Genomic DNA, 13,520 nt, shown 5'->3' on the forward strand with positions numbered 1-13,520 from the left:
TTAGATGTTGAAATCTGCCCCTAGCAGTCATGGGCAGAGAGTACTACATGGGAGGGGTAGCAATAGTGCTACCTGGAGACATGGTAACCACCCTCCCATGCTATTGGAGCGTCAGTCACCCTAGTTAGCATATATGTAGAACAGAGATAGTAAAGGTGCTACAGGGTGTGCTTTATGACAAAAAAGACTACATGTTCTGTGTGTGTAATTGCTTGAACAGACTATGTCTTCTCTGGCTCACATGCCTGGGTGAGGGCCTGTTTTGATAGTAAAATACTATATCCACAGATGGGGCTGCAGATGAGGCTGCGACATTTCCACAATTTATTGTATGGTGTCCCCATCAACATAGTACTGGTTTACAATATTGCTGTTGTGAGATCTGTGAAATGTTAAGATTGGTCAGATGACCTTAATCTTGCAGGAGTGACACTGCACACAAACAGGTACAGAAGTGGCAATGAGAGCCTCTTGCAGATAAACATTTTCTAATGGGGCAGTAACTCGTAATATTACTTAGTGATTCCCCTACTTGAACAAGATCATTCATCCGATTTCAAATCTGTTGTAGACGCAGCTCCGTTGTGTGTCATTTGTAACTTTTTGAATCACTCTGCCAACCTATTTTCCCTCATTAGCATACACGGAGAGGATAATTTTAATAATGGTGCTCATTACCATGTTATTTTACAGCCATTATCATATACTCTGCCTGACTGTGCTACTTGCCCTGGCCACAATACAGAGCTTATTTTTCTGAATGACACGTACCCCACATGTGCCGTTCCTTATACAAATCCACTTACCATGATATGGCAAACATTTATGAATCCTAGCAGTAATCTCTTCTTTTGACCAATATCATTTTCTTGCTGAATGAACATAAAAATATGTTTCTTCTGTAAATACTGCTATGTATAATTATATGTAAAAAAGTATTTCCTGTATTATATTTTGAAGTAACTGAATATGCACGGAATGCCAGTTTTGTCATTTATTATATTCTACATAAATTTTTTGCACAATATCTTTTAAAACCAGTATTTTTCAAATTGTTTTTCACTATTGAGTGCCAATAGGCACACTCAGCTCTGGTTTGCCACATTTATCTTTTCTTGGCCTGCTTCTGTCCTTCCTTTTCATTAGTGACCCTCCTCCCTGGAATCTTTACAGTATGACTTGCCTGCTTTATGCCAATGACATCGTCCTCCCTAGTACTGCCAACTACACCAGTAAAAGAGAGCAATCCCTACAAAGCAAGTTTGCACTGCTGTGGAACTGGTTGCCACATAACAAGTCCAGTGCTATACTGTATGTTATCAAAAAAAAAACTGAGAAGTCCTCACACACTACTGCAATCCACTAGGACACCCACAACCACTAGTTTTTGTCCCTGAATACTTCGGTTTAACATTCAGTCATACACTACATACACAGACACATGTACACACATCTATCTCCACACAATAACACTCATGGATGCATTCACCCATTCACCAATACACAGATGAGACACACACACACACACACACACACACACACACGCACACACGCACACACACACACACACACACACACACACACACACACACACACACACACACACACACACACACACACACACACACACACACACACACACAAATACATACTGTCTATTAAATACCCAGTACTTACATCTAACAACGTCTCACCCTTTGGAAGCAGTGGTTCAATGTGATTTCTTGGCCATGTCCATTAACACAGCCAGCCAAGGTAACTTATGTAGTTGAGTGATTCTCCGGATCGCTTGGCTGCATAAATGCATTATTGCAGGCATATCAGGGAAGATATCATAGTGCCTTTTTTAGGCAAGGCTTAAAAGACAAACCCACCTCCATCGGTATCACAAGGGATAAGAAGCTAAGAGTAATGCTACTCAACGCCAGAAGTCTAAACCTCAAGATGCACGCACTCGAAACTCTCCTTAGCATGGAGAACATCGATATCTGTGCAGTAACAGAAACCTGGTTCAAGGCTCCCGAGAGCACCCCAGCACTACCAGGTTATACCTCATACCATGCTTTTCGGCCCCAAAACTTGGACCGAACCACAAAAGGAGGGGGAGTATCAATATTCATCAAAGATACCCACACCTCCAGGTTGGTGGCACAGCACGAAGCATCAGAGACTATCCATGTGCAACTAACTGTGGGTAAAACTGCCTTCCAGTTTATAGCCTGCTACAGACCACCCTCCCAAACACAGGAACCCCACTTGGCCTTCCTGAGAATACTGGAAAATATGAAGGTCTCTCCAAACACCATTATATTGGGGGACTTCAACTACCCAAACATAGACTGGGAGAATTACTCTAGCTCCAACACCCTAGCCCAAAGGTTCCTAGAATTTATAAACTCAAATGCTATGGAACAACTTTTTACCACTCCCACAAGAGGGGAAAACATACTGGACCTGATCATCATCAACATGGGGACACTATGCTCCAGACCAGAAGTGTATCCCTCACTGGTAAGATCAGACCATAAACTAATCTCACTGGATATTCACATCCTGACCCCACCCCCTGCCCAGAAAACCACAGTGAAAAACTTCTCTAAAGCAAATTTCACATGCCTCAAAACCGAGGCAAAATCCTTCAAAGCCCCCGGGACTGTGGAAAATACGGCCCAGACCGCAGAATCCTTTATAAATGCATTCTATGAACACCTTCAGGAATGCATGGATCATGCAATCCCAAATAAAACCAAGACCCAATCCTCCAAAGGCAGATGTCCTGTCTGGTGGACCCCAGCCATAAACAAACTATACAATAGAAGGAGGAAGCTACTACATGATAGAGCAAAATCCCAAAAAGAGAAGGCATCTCTGATCAGTATTAGCAAAAAACTATGGGCACTCATAAAATCGTCTAAGGCCAGCTTCGAAAGAAAAATTGCACAGGACACTAAGGATACTCACAAGGCTTTCTTTAGTTATGTTAGGAACCTGGGTGGGAATTCCCAGATATGCTCAGAATTAGTCCAAAATGACAAAAAATACACCGAGCCCACAGACATTGCCAACATCCTAGCTGACAGGTTCAGTGCAAACTTCTCCCCCCTCTCCCCACCAAAAGGGCAAATATCTATCCCAACAGAGTGCTGTCCCCCTGACATCTCAGATGCTCAGGTAAGAGCCACCCTTTCCAAAGCAAAAAACACAGCATCAATGGGACCAGATGGTGTCCCGGGCTGCATCCTACATGAACTCCAAGAAGAGCTAAACCCAAACATAAAACTACTGTTCAATCTTAGCCTTACTACAGGATATGTACCCAAAGAGTGGTGTACAGCAACAGTGGTCCCTCTCCACAAAGGTGGTGCCTCAACGGATCCTGGAAACTATCACCCCATAAGCCTGACTAGCTTGGTCTGCAAAGCTATGGAAAGGATCGTCATGGATCTCATAAATAAAGATATTGGGGACCGACAGACACTGGATCCTACCCAGTTTGGCTTTGTTAAGGGCAGATCCTGCCTCTTAAACCTGGTCGATTTCTTTGAAACAGTCACCAAGGCCATTGACGAGGGGAAGGTGGTCCACACAGCCTACCTGGACCTCGCAAAGCCTTCGATACAATACCCCACTCGGACATTATAGATAAGCTCACCAGCTTAAATATGAACCCCTATGTCACTAGATGGGTTGCAAACTGGCTCAAGGACAGAACCCACATGGTTAGAATTGCTGGAGCCATGTCAGACTCCAAACCAGTTACAAGTGGCATCCCACAAGGCTCAGTCCTGGGACCTCTCTTGTTCGGTATATATTTCTCGGTGGTACAGGCCAACACGGAAGGACTGTGGCTGACCAAGTTCGCAAATGACTGCAAACTGGGCCATAATCAACTCTCCAGCCGACACAAGCATCCTCCAAAAGGGCCTCATAGAAACAGACAACTGGTGCCAGAGCCATGGCCTCAAGCTAAATGCCAAAAAGTGTATAGTCATCCCCTTTGGCAAAAACAAAGTGCCCACAAATTACCACATAGGTGATAATCCATTAAGTACAGTAGAAGTCATTAGGGACCTGGGGACCCAAGTTGATAGCAATCTCTCATTTGACAACCACGTGGCCAAGGTGGTTAGAAAAACATTTTATATAGCCCACCTAATCATGAAGGGATTCACATCTAGATCAGGGGAGGTCATCGTACCTCTTTACTCATCCCTCATCAGGCCCATAATTGAGTACAATGCCCCTTTTGGGATGTACCTTACCAGACACCTGCAGCAACTGGAAAGACCCCAAAAGTACCTCACCAAGAGGATCAAAGGGCTCAAACAGATGCCATATGCTGCCCGGTTAAAGAAACTCCAGCTCTACTCAGTGGCATACTGCCTGTTCAGAGGCGATCTGTGCCTAACTTATAAAGCCATGTCCAACCCGGAATTAATGGACATGCTGCACCTCAGAAAATCCAAATCCCATTGAGCTACGCGCTCGAGAGACTTGCACCTCAGCACTGAAATAAATAGGACATGCTGGAGGGACAGATTCATAACCCAGAGGCTTCCTTCACTCTGGAATAAAATCCCAGTCCAGGTTAGGCAGAGTCCCACATTGACTCTCTTCAAGAGGAATCTTGATGAGTGGATGGGAGATCGTAGGTTTACCCCGGCTATCACTTCTGTGTCACTGTTAGACAGAGGCACAGTATACTAACCTCAAAAAAAGGCATAGCAAAATTAATTTAAAATGGGTGGCGAAAGCCAAACACACTCTGGCTAGGCTTATAAATGCCCTAGGGCAGATAGCCTAGTATGAACCTATGAGCCTATGAACCTATAAACACATGGATAATTAGCATAGCCATTCCCCTGGAATGCCTCATTAGCATTTGCAGTATGTGGTAGGCCTGAAAGAAAGCCTGCCATGATACAGTACTGTGCTAGTGCTGTCTATGAACTACAGTTGTTTACTTCAAGAAGTACACCAGGTTTACAGCTTATGGTAACATTTCTGAATCACCGTCTGCTTTCTTTTTACTTTTCTTTTTATTTCCCTCTTGTTCAACTACACCGTTTGAAATCTTATTGTAAAAGCCTGTCTGCTTTCTTTCTTTCTTTTCTTTTCTGATACTTTCCTCCTTTTCAATTGTACCCAGATTAGCAAGAGAATAATATTAAAAAGGAGAAAAAGGTAATGTTTTATGAAACCAGTTTAGCTTGATATGTTTTTTACAACATTCCTTTTTGAAGTTTTCTAAATAAGAACTGAGACAAGTCAGCACTTTGCACATGGATGAGGAAAATTGTGTAGATATTTAAGTTGCTTCAAAAGCTTATTGGATGTGTGCACATAACTAAGAAAAGAACAATTGCTCTGAAATAATTTGTGAAGAGAACAAAAATAACTTGGATGTTTTCTCGTTTTTGTAATTAAAGGCATCTTTGAGCAGTTCATTCAAACATATAATAATATATTATTTAATGGTATTTTGGAGGGTATTCTTCGCTAATGGAGAATTTGACATTCAGTACAAAATCATTTATATGTGCCTTAAAGAAAAGAAACTGAAAGACGTACATCCACACACACACACACACACACACACACACACACACACACACACACACACATACACACACACACACGCACTCATATACATACTAGAACAAAATATTTCTAGCGAGGTCATTTCCTTATTCTCCTTCAAAAAGAATGTTTGCATAAAATTATGACAAACTTAATGTCAGCAAGACTTAGTTCATAAAACGTTTGTCTATCATACTTAATATTGCCAACAGTAAACTGGGTAAAAGAAGATATAATGTGTACATTTCTGCCAGGTTGTTTATGTTTTTCTTCAACACAGCTGCATTTATCACTTATGCCACCTCATAGGGTATTGAGGAATTACACTGCAGGTCACTTTCATAACACAAAGTTCTATGAGGCCTAATTATGAAGCAGTGCGCATTCATCGTCAGCTGCACAGAACCGATGGGTACGCAGACAATGAGGAGAGTGAAATTTGCTGCCAATCATATGAAACTAAAACACCCTGAGGAAAATGCTTGCTTTGTAGTCGGCATAGCAAATGTGCATGCCTGTACATCAGGCTTTACAGATGACCTTTCTGCAGCTGAATTAAAGCAAAAAGTCTAACTTGTCCCAGAGGTATTCTGGGTAATAAGACTGCTTTCCAGTCTTCCATTGTCTGTCTCAGAAGTTGGTGAAGCTTCTGTGAAAATGTAACAAAAGACAAAAGATCAAGAACTAATTGCAGAGAATCTTGGGAGACTACCATTAATAAAGGACAAGTTGACAAACTTTTGCTGCATTTGTGATTGCATGTTCTATATAAAATGCAGGTGACACTAAACGTGATTATATGTGATCTATTTGTATGCTAAGTATCAGTAACATTTGTTACCTATTTGTAGGGTGTACTTTTTCAGAGATTAAGAAGTTGATTTCATGTGTCAGGCATAAATAATGCTGCTGACTCTTAAACTGAATGCACTGCATTTCTATCAGCATTAACAGTCTAATCTTGAGGGAACAACACATTGACATGCATCTTTTTAGCGCATTCCTTGACTCATTCAAAAAAAATCATTCAATGTTTTGTTCTTTGATTGTGGCTGGCATAATTATCTATGCATAATTTACAAATGTCAGACATGTAGCTGCAAGGGCTTCATTTGCTTGAAAAAAATAGGTGAAAAGCAATGACTGCGCATTTTAGAATGCCTTTGCAACTGCCTTTTCTGTTATTCTAGAGTGCAGGCTCCTTATTTAATGCTAAATGAAGGGCATAGTCACACACTTGGAGAAAAAATCAAAAAGATGGAATTTTACATAACTTTTACTTATATTTTAAGATGGTATTTCTCTCTCACCAAATGCATTTTAATCATAGTCAGGGCTTCTGATTGATTTGTGCTTTTTCTAGACTTCATTTCTGGCATTGCTGTTGTCTTTTTTACTTTCAAAGTGACAGTACTGACATTGTAGAAACGAATGAATTACAAACATATTCTTCTAGTAAAATCTATTTTAGCAAAATTGTATGTTCACAGAATGTATAGTAGTAGGGGGTATTAGGACTACCTGGCATGGAAACAGATATTAACTAGAGACAGATGGTAACCCTGCTTTAACCAAGTGTTCCAGGCAATATCTTATATATGCTACCATTTCCCTTCTAATTCTGAGCACGTTCTTTTGGTAAGTGCACGTTAATGAATAATCTAAGTGCATCTAATTTTTTCTCAGGGAAATAATCATCAGTGGTGTTTAAATGAAAACCCCTCAATTTGCTATTACACGTCTAAGCTACAGACATTCACAGTGATTGTCTCTGTTATAACAGCCTGTCATCAAAATGTAAGCAGAATTGAAGATGCCTATATCTATTGCCTCATGTGCAAAAAATATGCTTTTCCTTTACAAGGGAGCTGAGCAATCTCTTGTAGAGTATTAAATAAAGCGACAGACTTCATGGTGCAGAAATTTCCTGAACATCTTGACAAAAGTTTGTGCTTTGTCTCATCTTTATCAGGAGATAGATATGCTGTGATGAGGTTTTTGAAACAGACAGTCACAGATGTGTCAGTTTACTGTCCACTCATATCTCACTTGAATCTTGAGCCAGAATGATTGTGATGGATTTTGCACAGTGCCATCATGCCCCTCTTTATTTTACTTATTTTAAAACAATACACATTTGTTATCTCTCCCCAAACCAACTTAAAGTTAGGGATGGGGTAATGGGTTGTGTTGGAGATGCAGTTCCGCAAATGCTGATTATCTCCTCCCATTATGGTATTGTCTCATTAGCGTATGTGGATTATAGTTCATTCTGCCACTGTGTGGCTTTTATGGAAACCCATTCCACCCATGTCAGCTCTTCCATTTTGGATTTTGGGCATTTCCCATCCTTGCTTTAGCTTTATGGCTACAGAGTGAAGATAGCTCCTGCATGTGCATCTAATGATGATAATATCAGCAACAATTTTTAAATAATTGGAATGAGGGAAAAAAAGGATATGTCCTCTGATATATATAGTATTGCTAAAGACTATGTGAAAGATTAACTACATACCCTGAGTTCCTCTCACTAAACGAAGACTGGTGTATTTATTTCATGGAGTTTTCTGACATAATTTGCATGAATTGTTAAGTGAATATGTGTGAAACCATGGCAGTGTTGTGTACAATTCTGAAGGAAGACCTCTAGGATTGGCTATAATTAGTTTTATTTGTCCACTACACATAGTTTAGAATAGACACTGTAACATGGTATTGACAAATGTATTTGAGAAACACTGTTACAGTGTGTTGTTATATATAGTTGTATTAATAAAGGCTGTGTCTGTAAACAAAACAAAAAAAAAAGAGAGAGGAAAGGAAATATTGTAGGTGAAGAATGGCAGTGTTTCATAACAGCATGTGTGAGGATTATAGAACAGATATGTGACCGAGCCAGGTATAGAAATAAAGTACATAAGGAAAGTTGGTGGTAGAATGCTAGAAGTCCAGGAAGTTTTTAAAAGAAAGAAGGGGTGCAAGAATAACTGGGAGACAGAGAGACCAGACCAAGAATGAATACTGCTTGGCTAACAAATAGACTAAGAAAGCAGTTGCAGTATCAAAGAGTAATGCATCAGAGGCAGTCTTCTAGCTTCTGGAAAGAAACTCAGTGAATTGCATAAAGGAACTCTTATCAGGTTGTAAGGCAAAGCCAGTATGATAATGAAGGTAGTCATCAGCCACCCTTCATAAGGGATGCCAACAATGAGCTGTTCACCTGGCAGCAGGACATCAAGGGCAATTGGAAGAAGTACCCCCCAGCAATAAACTGCTCACCAGGCCACAGGGCATCAAGGGCAGATGGAAGAAGGACCCCCAGCAACGAGCTGCTCACCAGTCCACAGGACATCAAGGGCAGATGGAAAAAACACCCCCAGCAGCTTTTGAATGAAGAAAATCCCATAAAGACTATACTGCCCCAGACACATCAAGGAAAGAAGAAGAATAAGAGGAGCCCACCACAGAAAAAATAAGAGCAGCACTAAGGAAAACAAAGTTAGGGAAACCAGCAAACTTAGATGGGGTCACAGCAGAAATAATCAAGATGTTGGATGAGTTAGGAGAGAAATGTCTCCAGAGGGTACACATAGCAGTAAGGAGACAAAGACATTTCCCAGATGACTGGATAATATGCAGTCTGGTGCCAGTGTACAAGAACAAAGGGGACAATCGCAACTGTGGGCAGTACAAAGATATCAAACTCATGCACACTGCAGGAAAATTCTGGGCAGGGTGAGTGAAAAATGAATATACAGAGTAGTAGAAAGTAAGATGGAAGACAAGCAATTCAGATTCAGATAAGGATGCAGCACAATGAACCTGAAGTTTGCAGTCAGACAGACAGTTGAGAAGAAGCTACAGATGAGTAAAGAATCTAACTGGGCATTCCAAGACTTAAAGAAAGCAAATAAAAGTTGCCAAGAGAGCAGACTTGGGTAGTCATATGATAGCCTGCAGTCCCATAAATACTGGTAGAATTAGTGCAGGCAATGTACAAAGACCCAATGATACAAGCACGGGCAGTGTTCAGACTCACAAAGGGGTTTCCCTTGGGAGTGGGTGTGTATCATGGTTCATCTCTGAGCCTACTGCTGTTCAGTGATAGAATAAATTAGCAAACAGATCAGAGGGGACAGATCAGCAAAGATGCAGTATGTAGTTAATGTTGAATTACATGCAGGCAGACTTTGAACAGGAACTTCAGCAAATGATATTGAAATGGAATACAAAACTTAAGGCACATGGGCTGAAGCTGAGTAGGTATAAGACAATTATAATGGCAGAAAATGGGGGAAGCAGAAGATGCTGAAAATAGAGACAGAAAGGAAAATACTAGAACAGGTTAACTGGTTCAGATATCTGAAATGGTTGGTTGAGGAGAAGGGCTGTCTGAATGATGAGAACAAAGCTAGAATCAGTGGAGTTGCAGCCAATTGGCATAGAGTGTTAGGTGTAGTGTGTGACAGAAGAATACCAAAGAAGCTGAAAGTAAGGTGTACAAAACAGTGGTTTGACCACTACTAATGTATGGTACAAAAACCTGAGCAGTGAGGGCAGAGTAGTTGATGAAGCTAAAGGTGATGGAGATGAAGTGCCTGAGATAGGTGGTAGAATGCACACTGTGGGGCAGATCAAGTAATAAGGAAATCAGACCAATAGCCCAAGTAGTTGTGAATGAGAAGGTCAAAGAGAACAAATTATGGTGGTCTGGACTCGTGCAGGAAAGTAGAAGTCAGTCTGGTGAAAATGATTTGGGGTAGACAGGAAATAGACAAGCGAAAACAAAAGGTATCCAGCAAATTGATGTAAGGATTGTATGAGTGAAGACATACAACTGCCTGGTATGACTGCTGAAGAAGGTAGAGAGTGGCACTGAACTGAGAAAGATGGCAACAGCTGATGACACCCTGGCCCCATGTTGAAAATGTGAAAAAGGAGAGTCAATGATGATGTTTTGTGTACCCGGTGGCTGTTTGGACGTGTGTCACAACAAGTAGTCTTATTATAGCATGCCTTAACAAGCACTCACTGTAAGGAGAAAAACTATGATAACCATGTACTCATTTTTTGCATCCAAATCAACACAATAGGGGTGTCACCATCCTGGTGAACTTCCCAATGTGATGCTGTATCAGAGGGATTGTAATGTCTCCATTTGAGCTCCCACTTATGTTGGGCTTTGGGCAGAGGAGAAACATGCATTCAGCACAATAAAACTTCTTAGTGTCCTGACTTTTTAAGTACCTAAAGAGGATATAGTGCACCCCCACTTATGTGTATAAATGTGGAGAATATGTAAAAGAAAAGTTTTGCAAACTTTTCAGGTAACAGATTTTTTATGAAAGAGCAGGAATTTGTGATCTAATGACATTTACCCAAGGAATTATTCAGTTTGTCTAGAACTATTTCACTTTAGGCAGAGATCAATGAACAGAAAGTTCAAATACAGGCACATCCAGGCACTGACTTACCACTGTCTCTCCAATTCCTTTCAGCAGGTTGTAGTCTCTGTAAAATCTTGCTGTATTTTTATAACAAAAAAGTCTAAGTATGTTGTTCAAAGAAGTCCTTCCATTGCATGCACTCCCTTCAGTTGTTAACAACCCCAGTTCCGATAGGTGCAGTAATACAATTTGCATTTTATCCCTTTCCCAGTGTATGCAGACTCTCATAGGTTCATAGTTATGTACTAGGCTAACGACCACCAGGGGCCATTATAAGTCTAGCTGTGCAATGTAACCCAATTGTGTCTCCATGTATCATGGCCATTTATTAGAAGGAGTATTTTGCTTAAGAAATTTCTAGAGTTACAGGGGTGTTAGTTTGGGCATTACTGTCTACCTCTATCAGAGACATGGGGCCAAACTTGGGATAATTTCCAATTTCTCATCCACCGTTTTTCCCTTAACCATTGTCTTGGTGACCTTCTCAAAGAAGTCCACTAGGTTTAGTAGGCATGATCTTCCCTTGATAAACCCAGACCAAGTTGGGTCCAGTGTCTGAAGGTTGCCTATATCTTTGTTGATCATGATAATTGATAATTCATTCCATGGCTTTGCATATTATACTAGTCAGACTAATAGGTCTGTAGTTTCTGGCGTCAGCTGATGATCCACTCTTATGAAGTGGGATAACTGTTGCAGTCCTCCATTCTGATAGTACAAAACCTGTTTTTTATGCTGTATTTGAAAAGTGACTCAAGTGGTCCTGATAGGTCATTTTTCCAGCTATTTAGGAGGCATCTGGGGATATTGTTAGGGCCCACTGAGGCTGTGTTTTTGGCCTTAGTGAGTGCTGCCAGGTCCTGCTCCCTGTTAATAGTTGGGGAGTATGCTAGTAGGTATTTCATGGAGGAAGGCGGTGGTGGGGGGGTTGAGGTTTGAGCTGAATTTGTCAGCCAGCAACTTCACTATGTCGCTCTGCACAATGAAGGTGGCACCAATTACCACCAGATCAGCACACTGATATGTGCTCCCTTTGAGGTTTTGGACATAGTTGTAGAAGCCCTTGTGGTTGTCATTAGCCTATAAGGCTATCTTGACCTTGTAATTGGCCTTGTTGGCCTAAATTACTCCTCTTAGTTTCCTGTTTAGTTTAATTAGAGAGCTCTTATCATTATGGGAATTGGTCTTCCTTATTTTAGCCATGACATTTTTCCTTTTGTGACATACCCTATTAAGGTTAGGATTCCACAGATGTTTTAGTGTTTGTTTTGGACTTACTTCTAGTAGGTGCAGCAGCCTCTATACACCATTTGTATGGTTGTACAGGGTCTCTAAACAATTCCACATAGGTTGTTGTGAACTTTGGGTTGGGAGGGGCATTGAATTTTGTTACAATATCAATTAATATGGTGTAGCTTGTTTTAGAATAGATCCTAACTGTTACAGGGTTTGCTAGGGTTACTGAGTTTGTCTCACTTACTGATACCAATAGTATAATTCATTTTGTTATAGCCACAAAGTGGCTGTGAGGCCAGTTTGGGCCAAATTTCATCTTCTACTTGGATTTACTGAGCTCCATTGAATAAAGCAGTAAAGCAAACTATCAATCAAGTGAAATACAACCTGATGGGACAGCCACCTCAATAAAATCTACAATATAATTTGTATTGTTAATAGAAAGACTACAGTAATTTAATAAAGACATGCTTCTGGAGCATTTCTCCCCGGGCCTCCGCTGAAAACAGGATCTGTGGGACCTAGTCGGACTTTCCCGGTCAACAAATGTTAAATAAAATAAATAAATAAATAAAAATCCAGGATACTAACCTGTAGAGCATTTCACAGCAGACACTAATAAGATAAGTAAATGACCAACAACAGACTGTAGAGAGGAAAAACTTCATGTTATATCAGTTGTCATAAAAAAAAAAAGCAGAGCTGCTGAGCAGTGACATTTAAGTGTCCAACACATCCTCACACCATAAGCCTGTAGAATTAATTAAATCAAACTAGATGACACGAGAGTTTTCACATTACCTCAGGTATGTAAAACAGGGTACTTTTCTTTCACAGAAGGAGGGTTATATAGCACATAAAATATTTATACTGTAAATCAACATACATAGTATATGTGTATTTTCTCTTAATTTTCTCTTTTCTTTCTCACGCTTCTTTCTTTTCTCATTATTTATTTTAACTGCATCTTGTCTCCCTTTCTAAATTCTCTCATATTTACTCTACTAATATAGTCTGTATATATTTAATAACTCACTGGGCAGGATTCACGAAGCCTCCATGTAAGAGTTATAACTCTTACACGGAGGCTGCAGTTAAACGGAGTGATGTCAGCATGCTCTGCATATTCATGAGAGCATGCTGAATCACACCTAAGGCTAACACGGTCCGTGTAAGACAGTAGGGGGTGTGTCCGTAGGCCGAGCCCTGTAAGCGGACACACCCCCAGAAGAGTAAAAGTGCCCAAAGTAAACACCC

The sequence above is a fragment of the Protopterus annectens genome, chromosome 3.part1, assembly GCF_019279795.1.
Source record: "Protopterus annectens isolate FY-2018-M chromosome 3.part1, PAN1.0, whole genome shotgun sequence".
Classification (NCBI taxonomy): Eukaryota; Metazoa; Chordata; order Ceratodontiformes; family Protopteridae; genus Protopterus; species Protopterus annectens.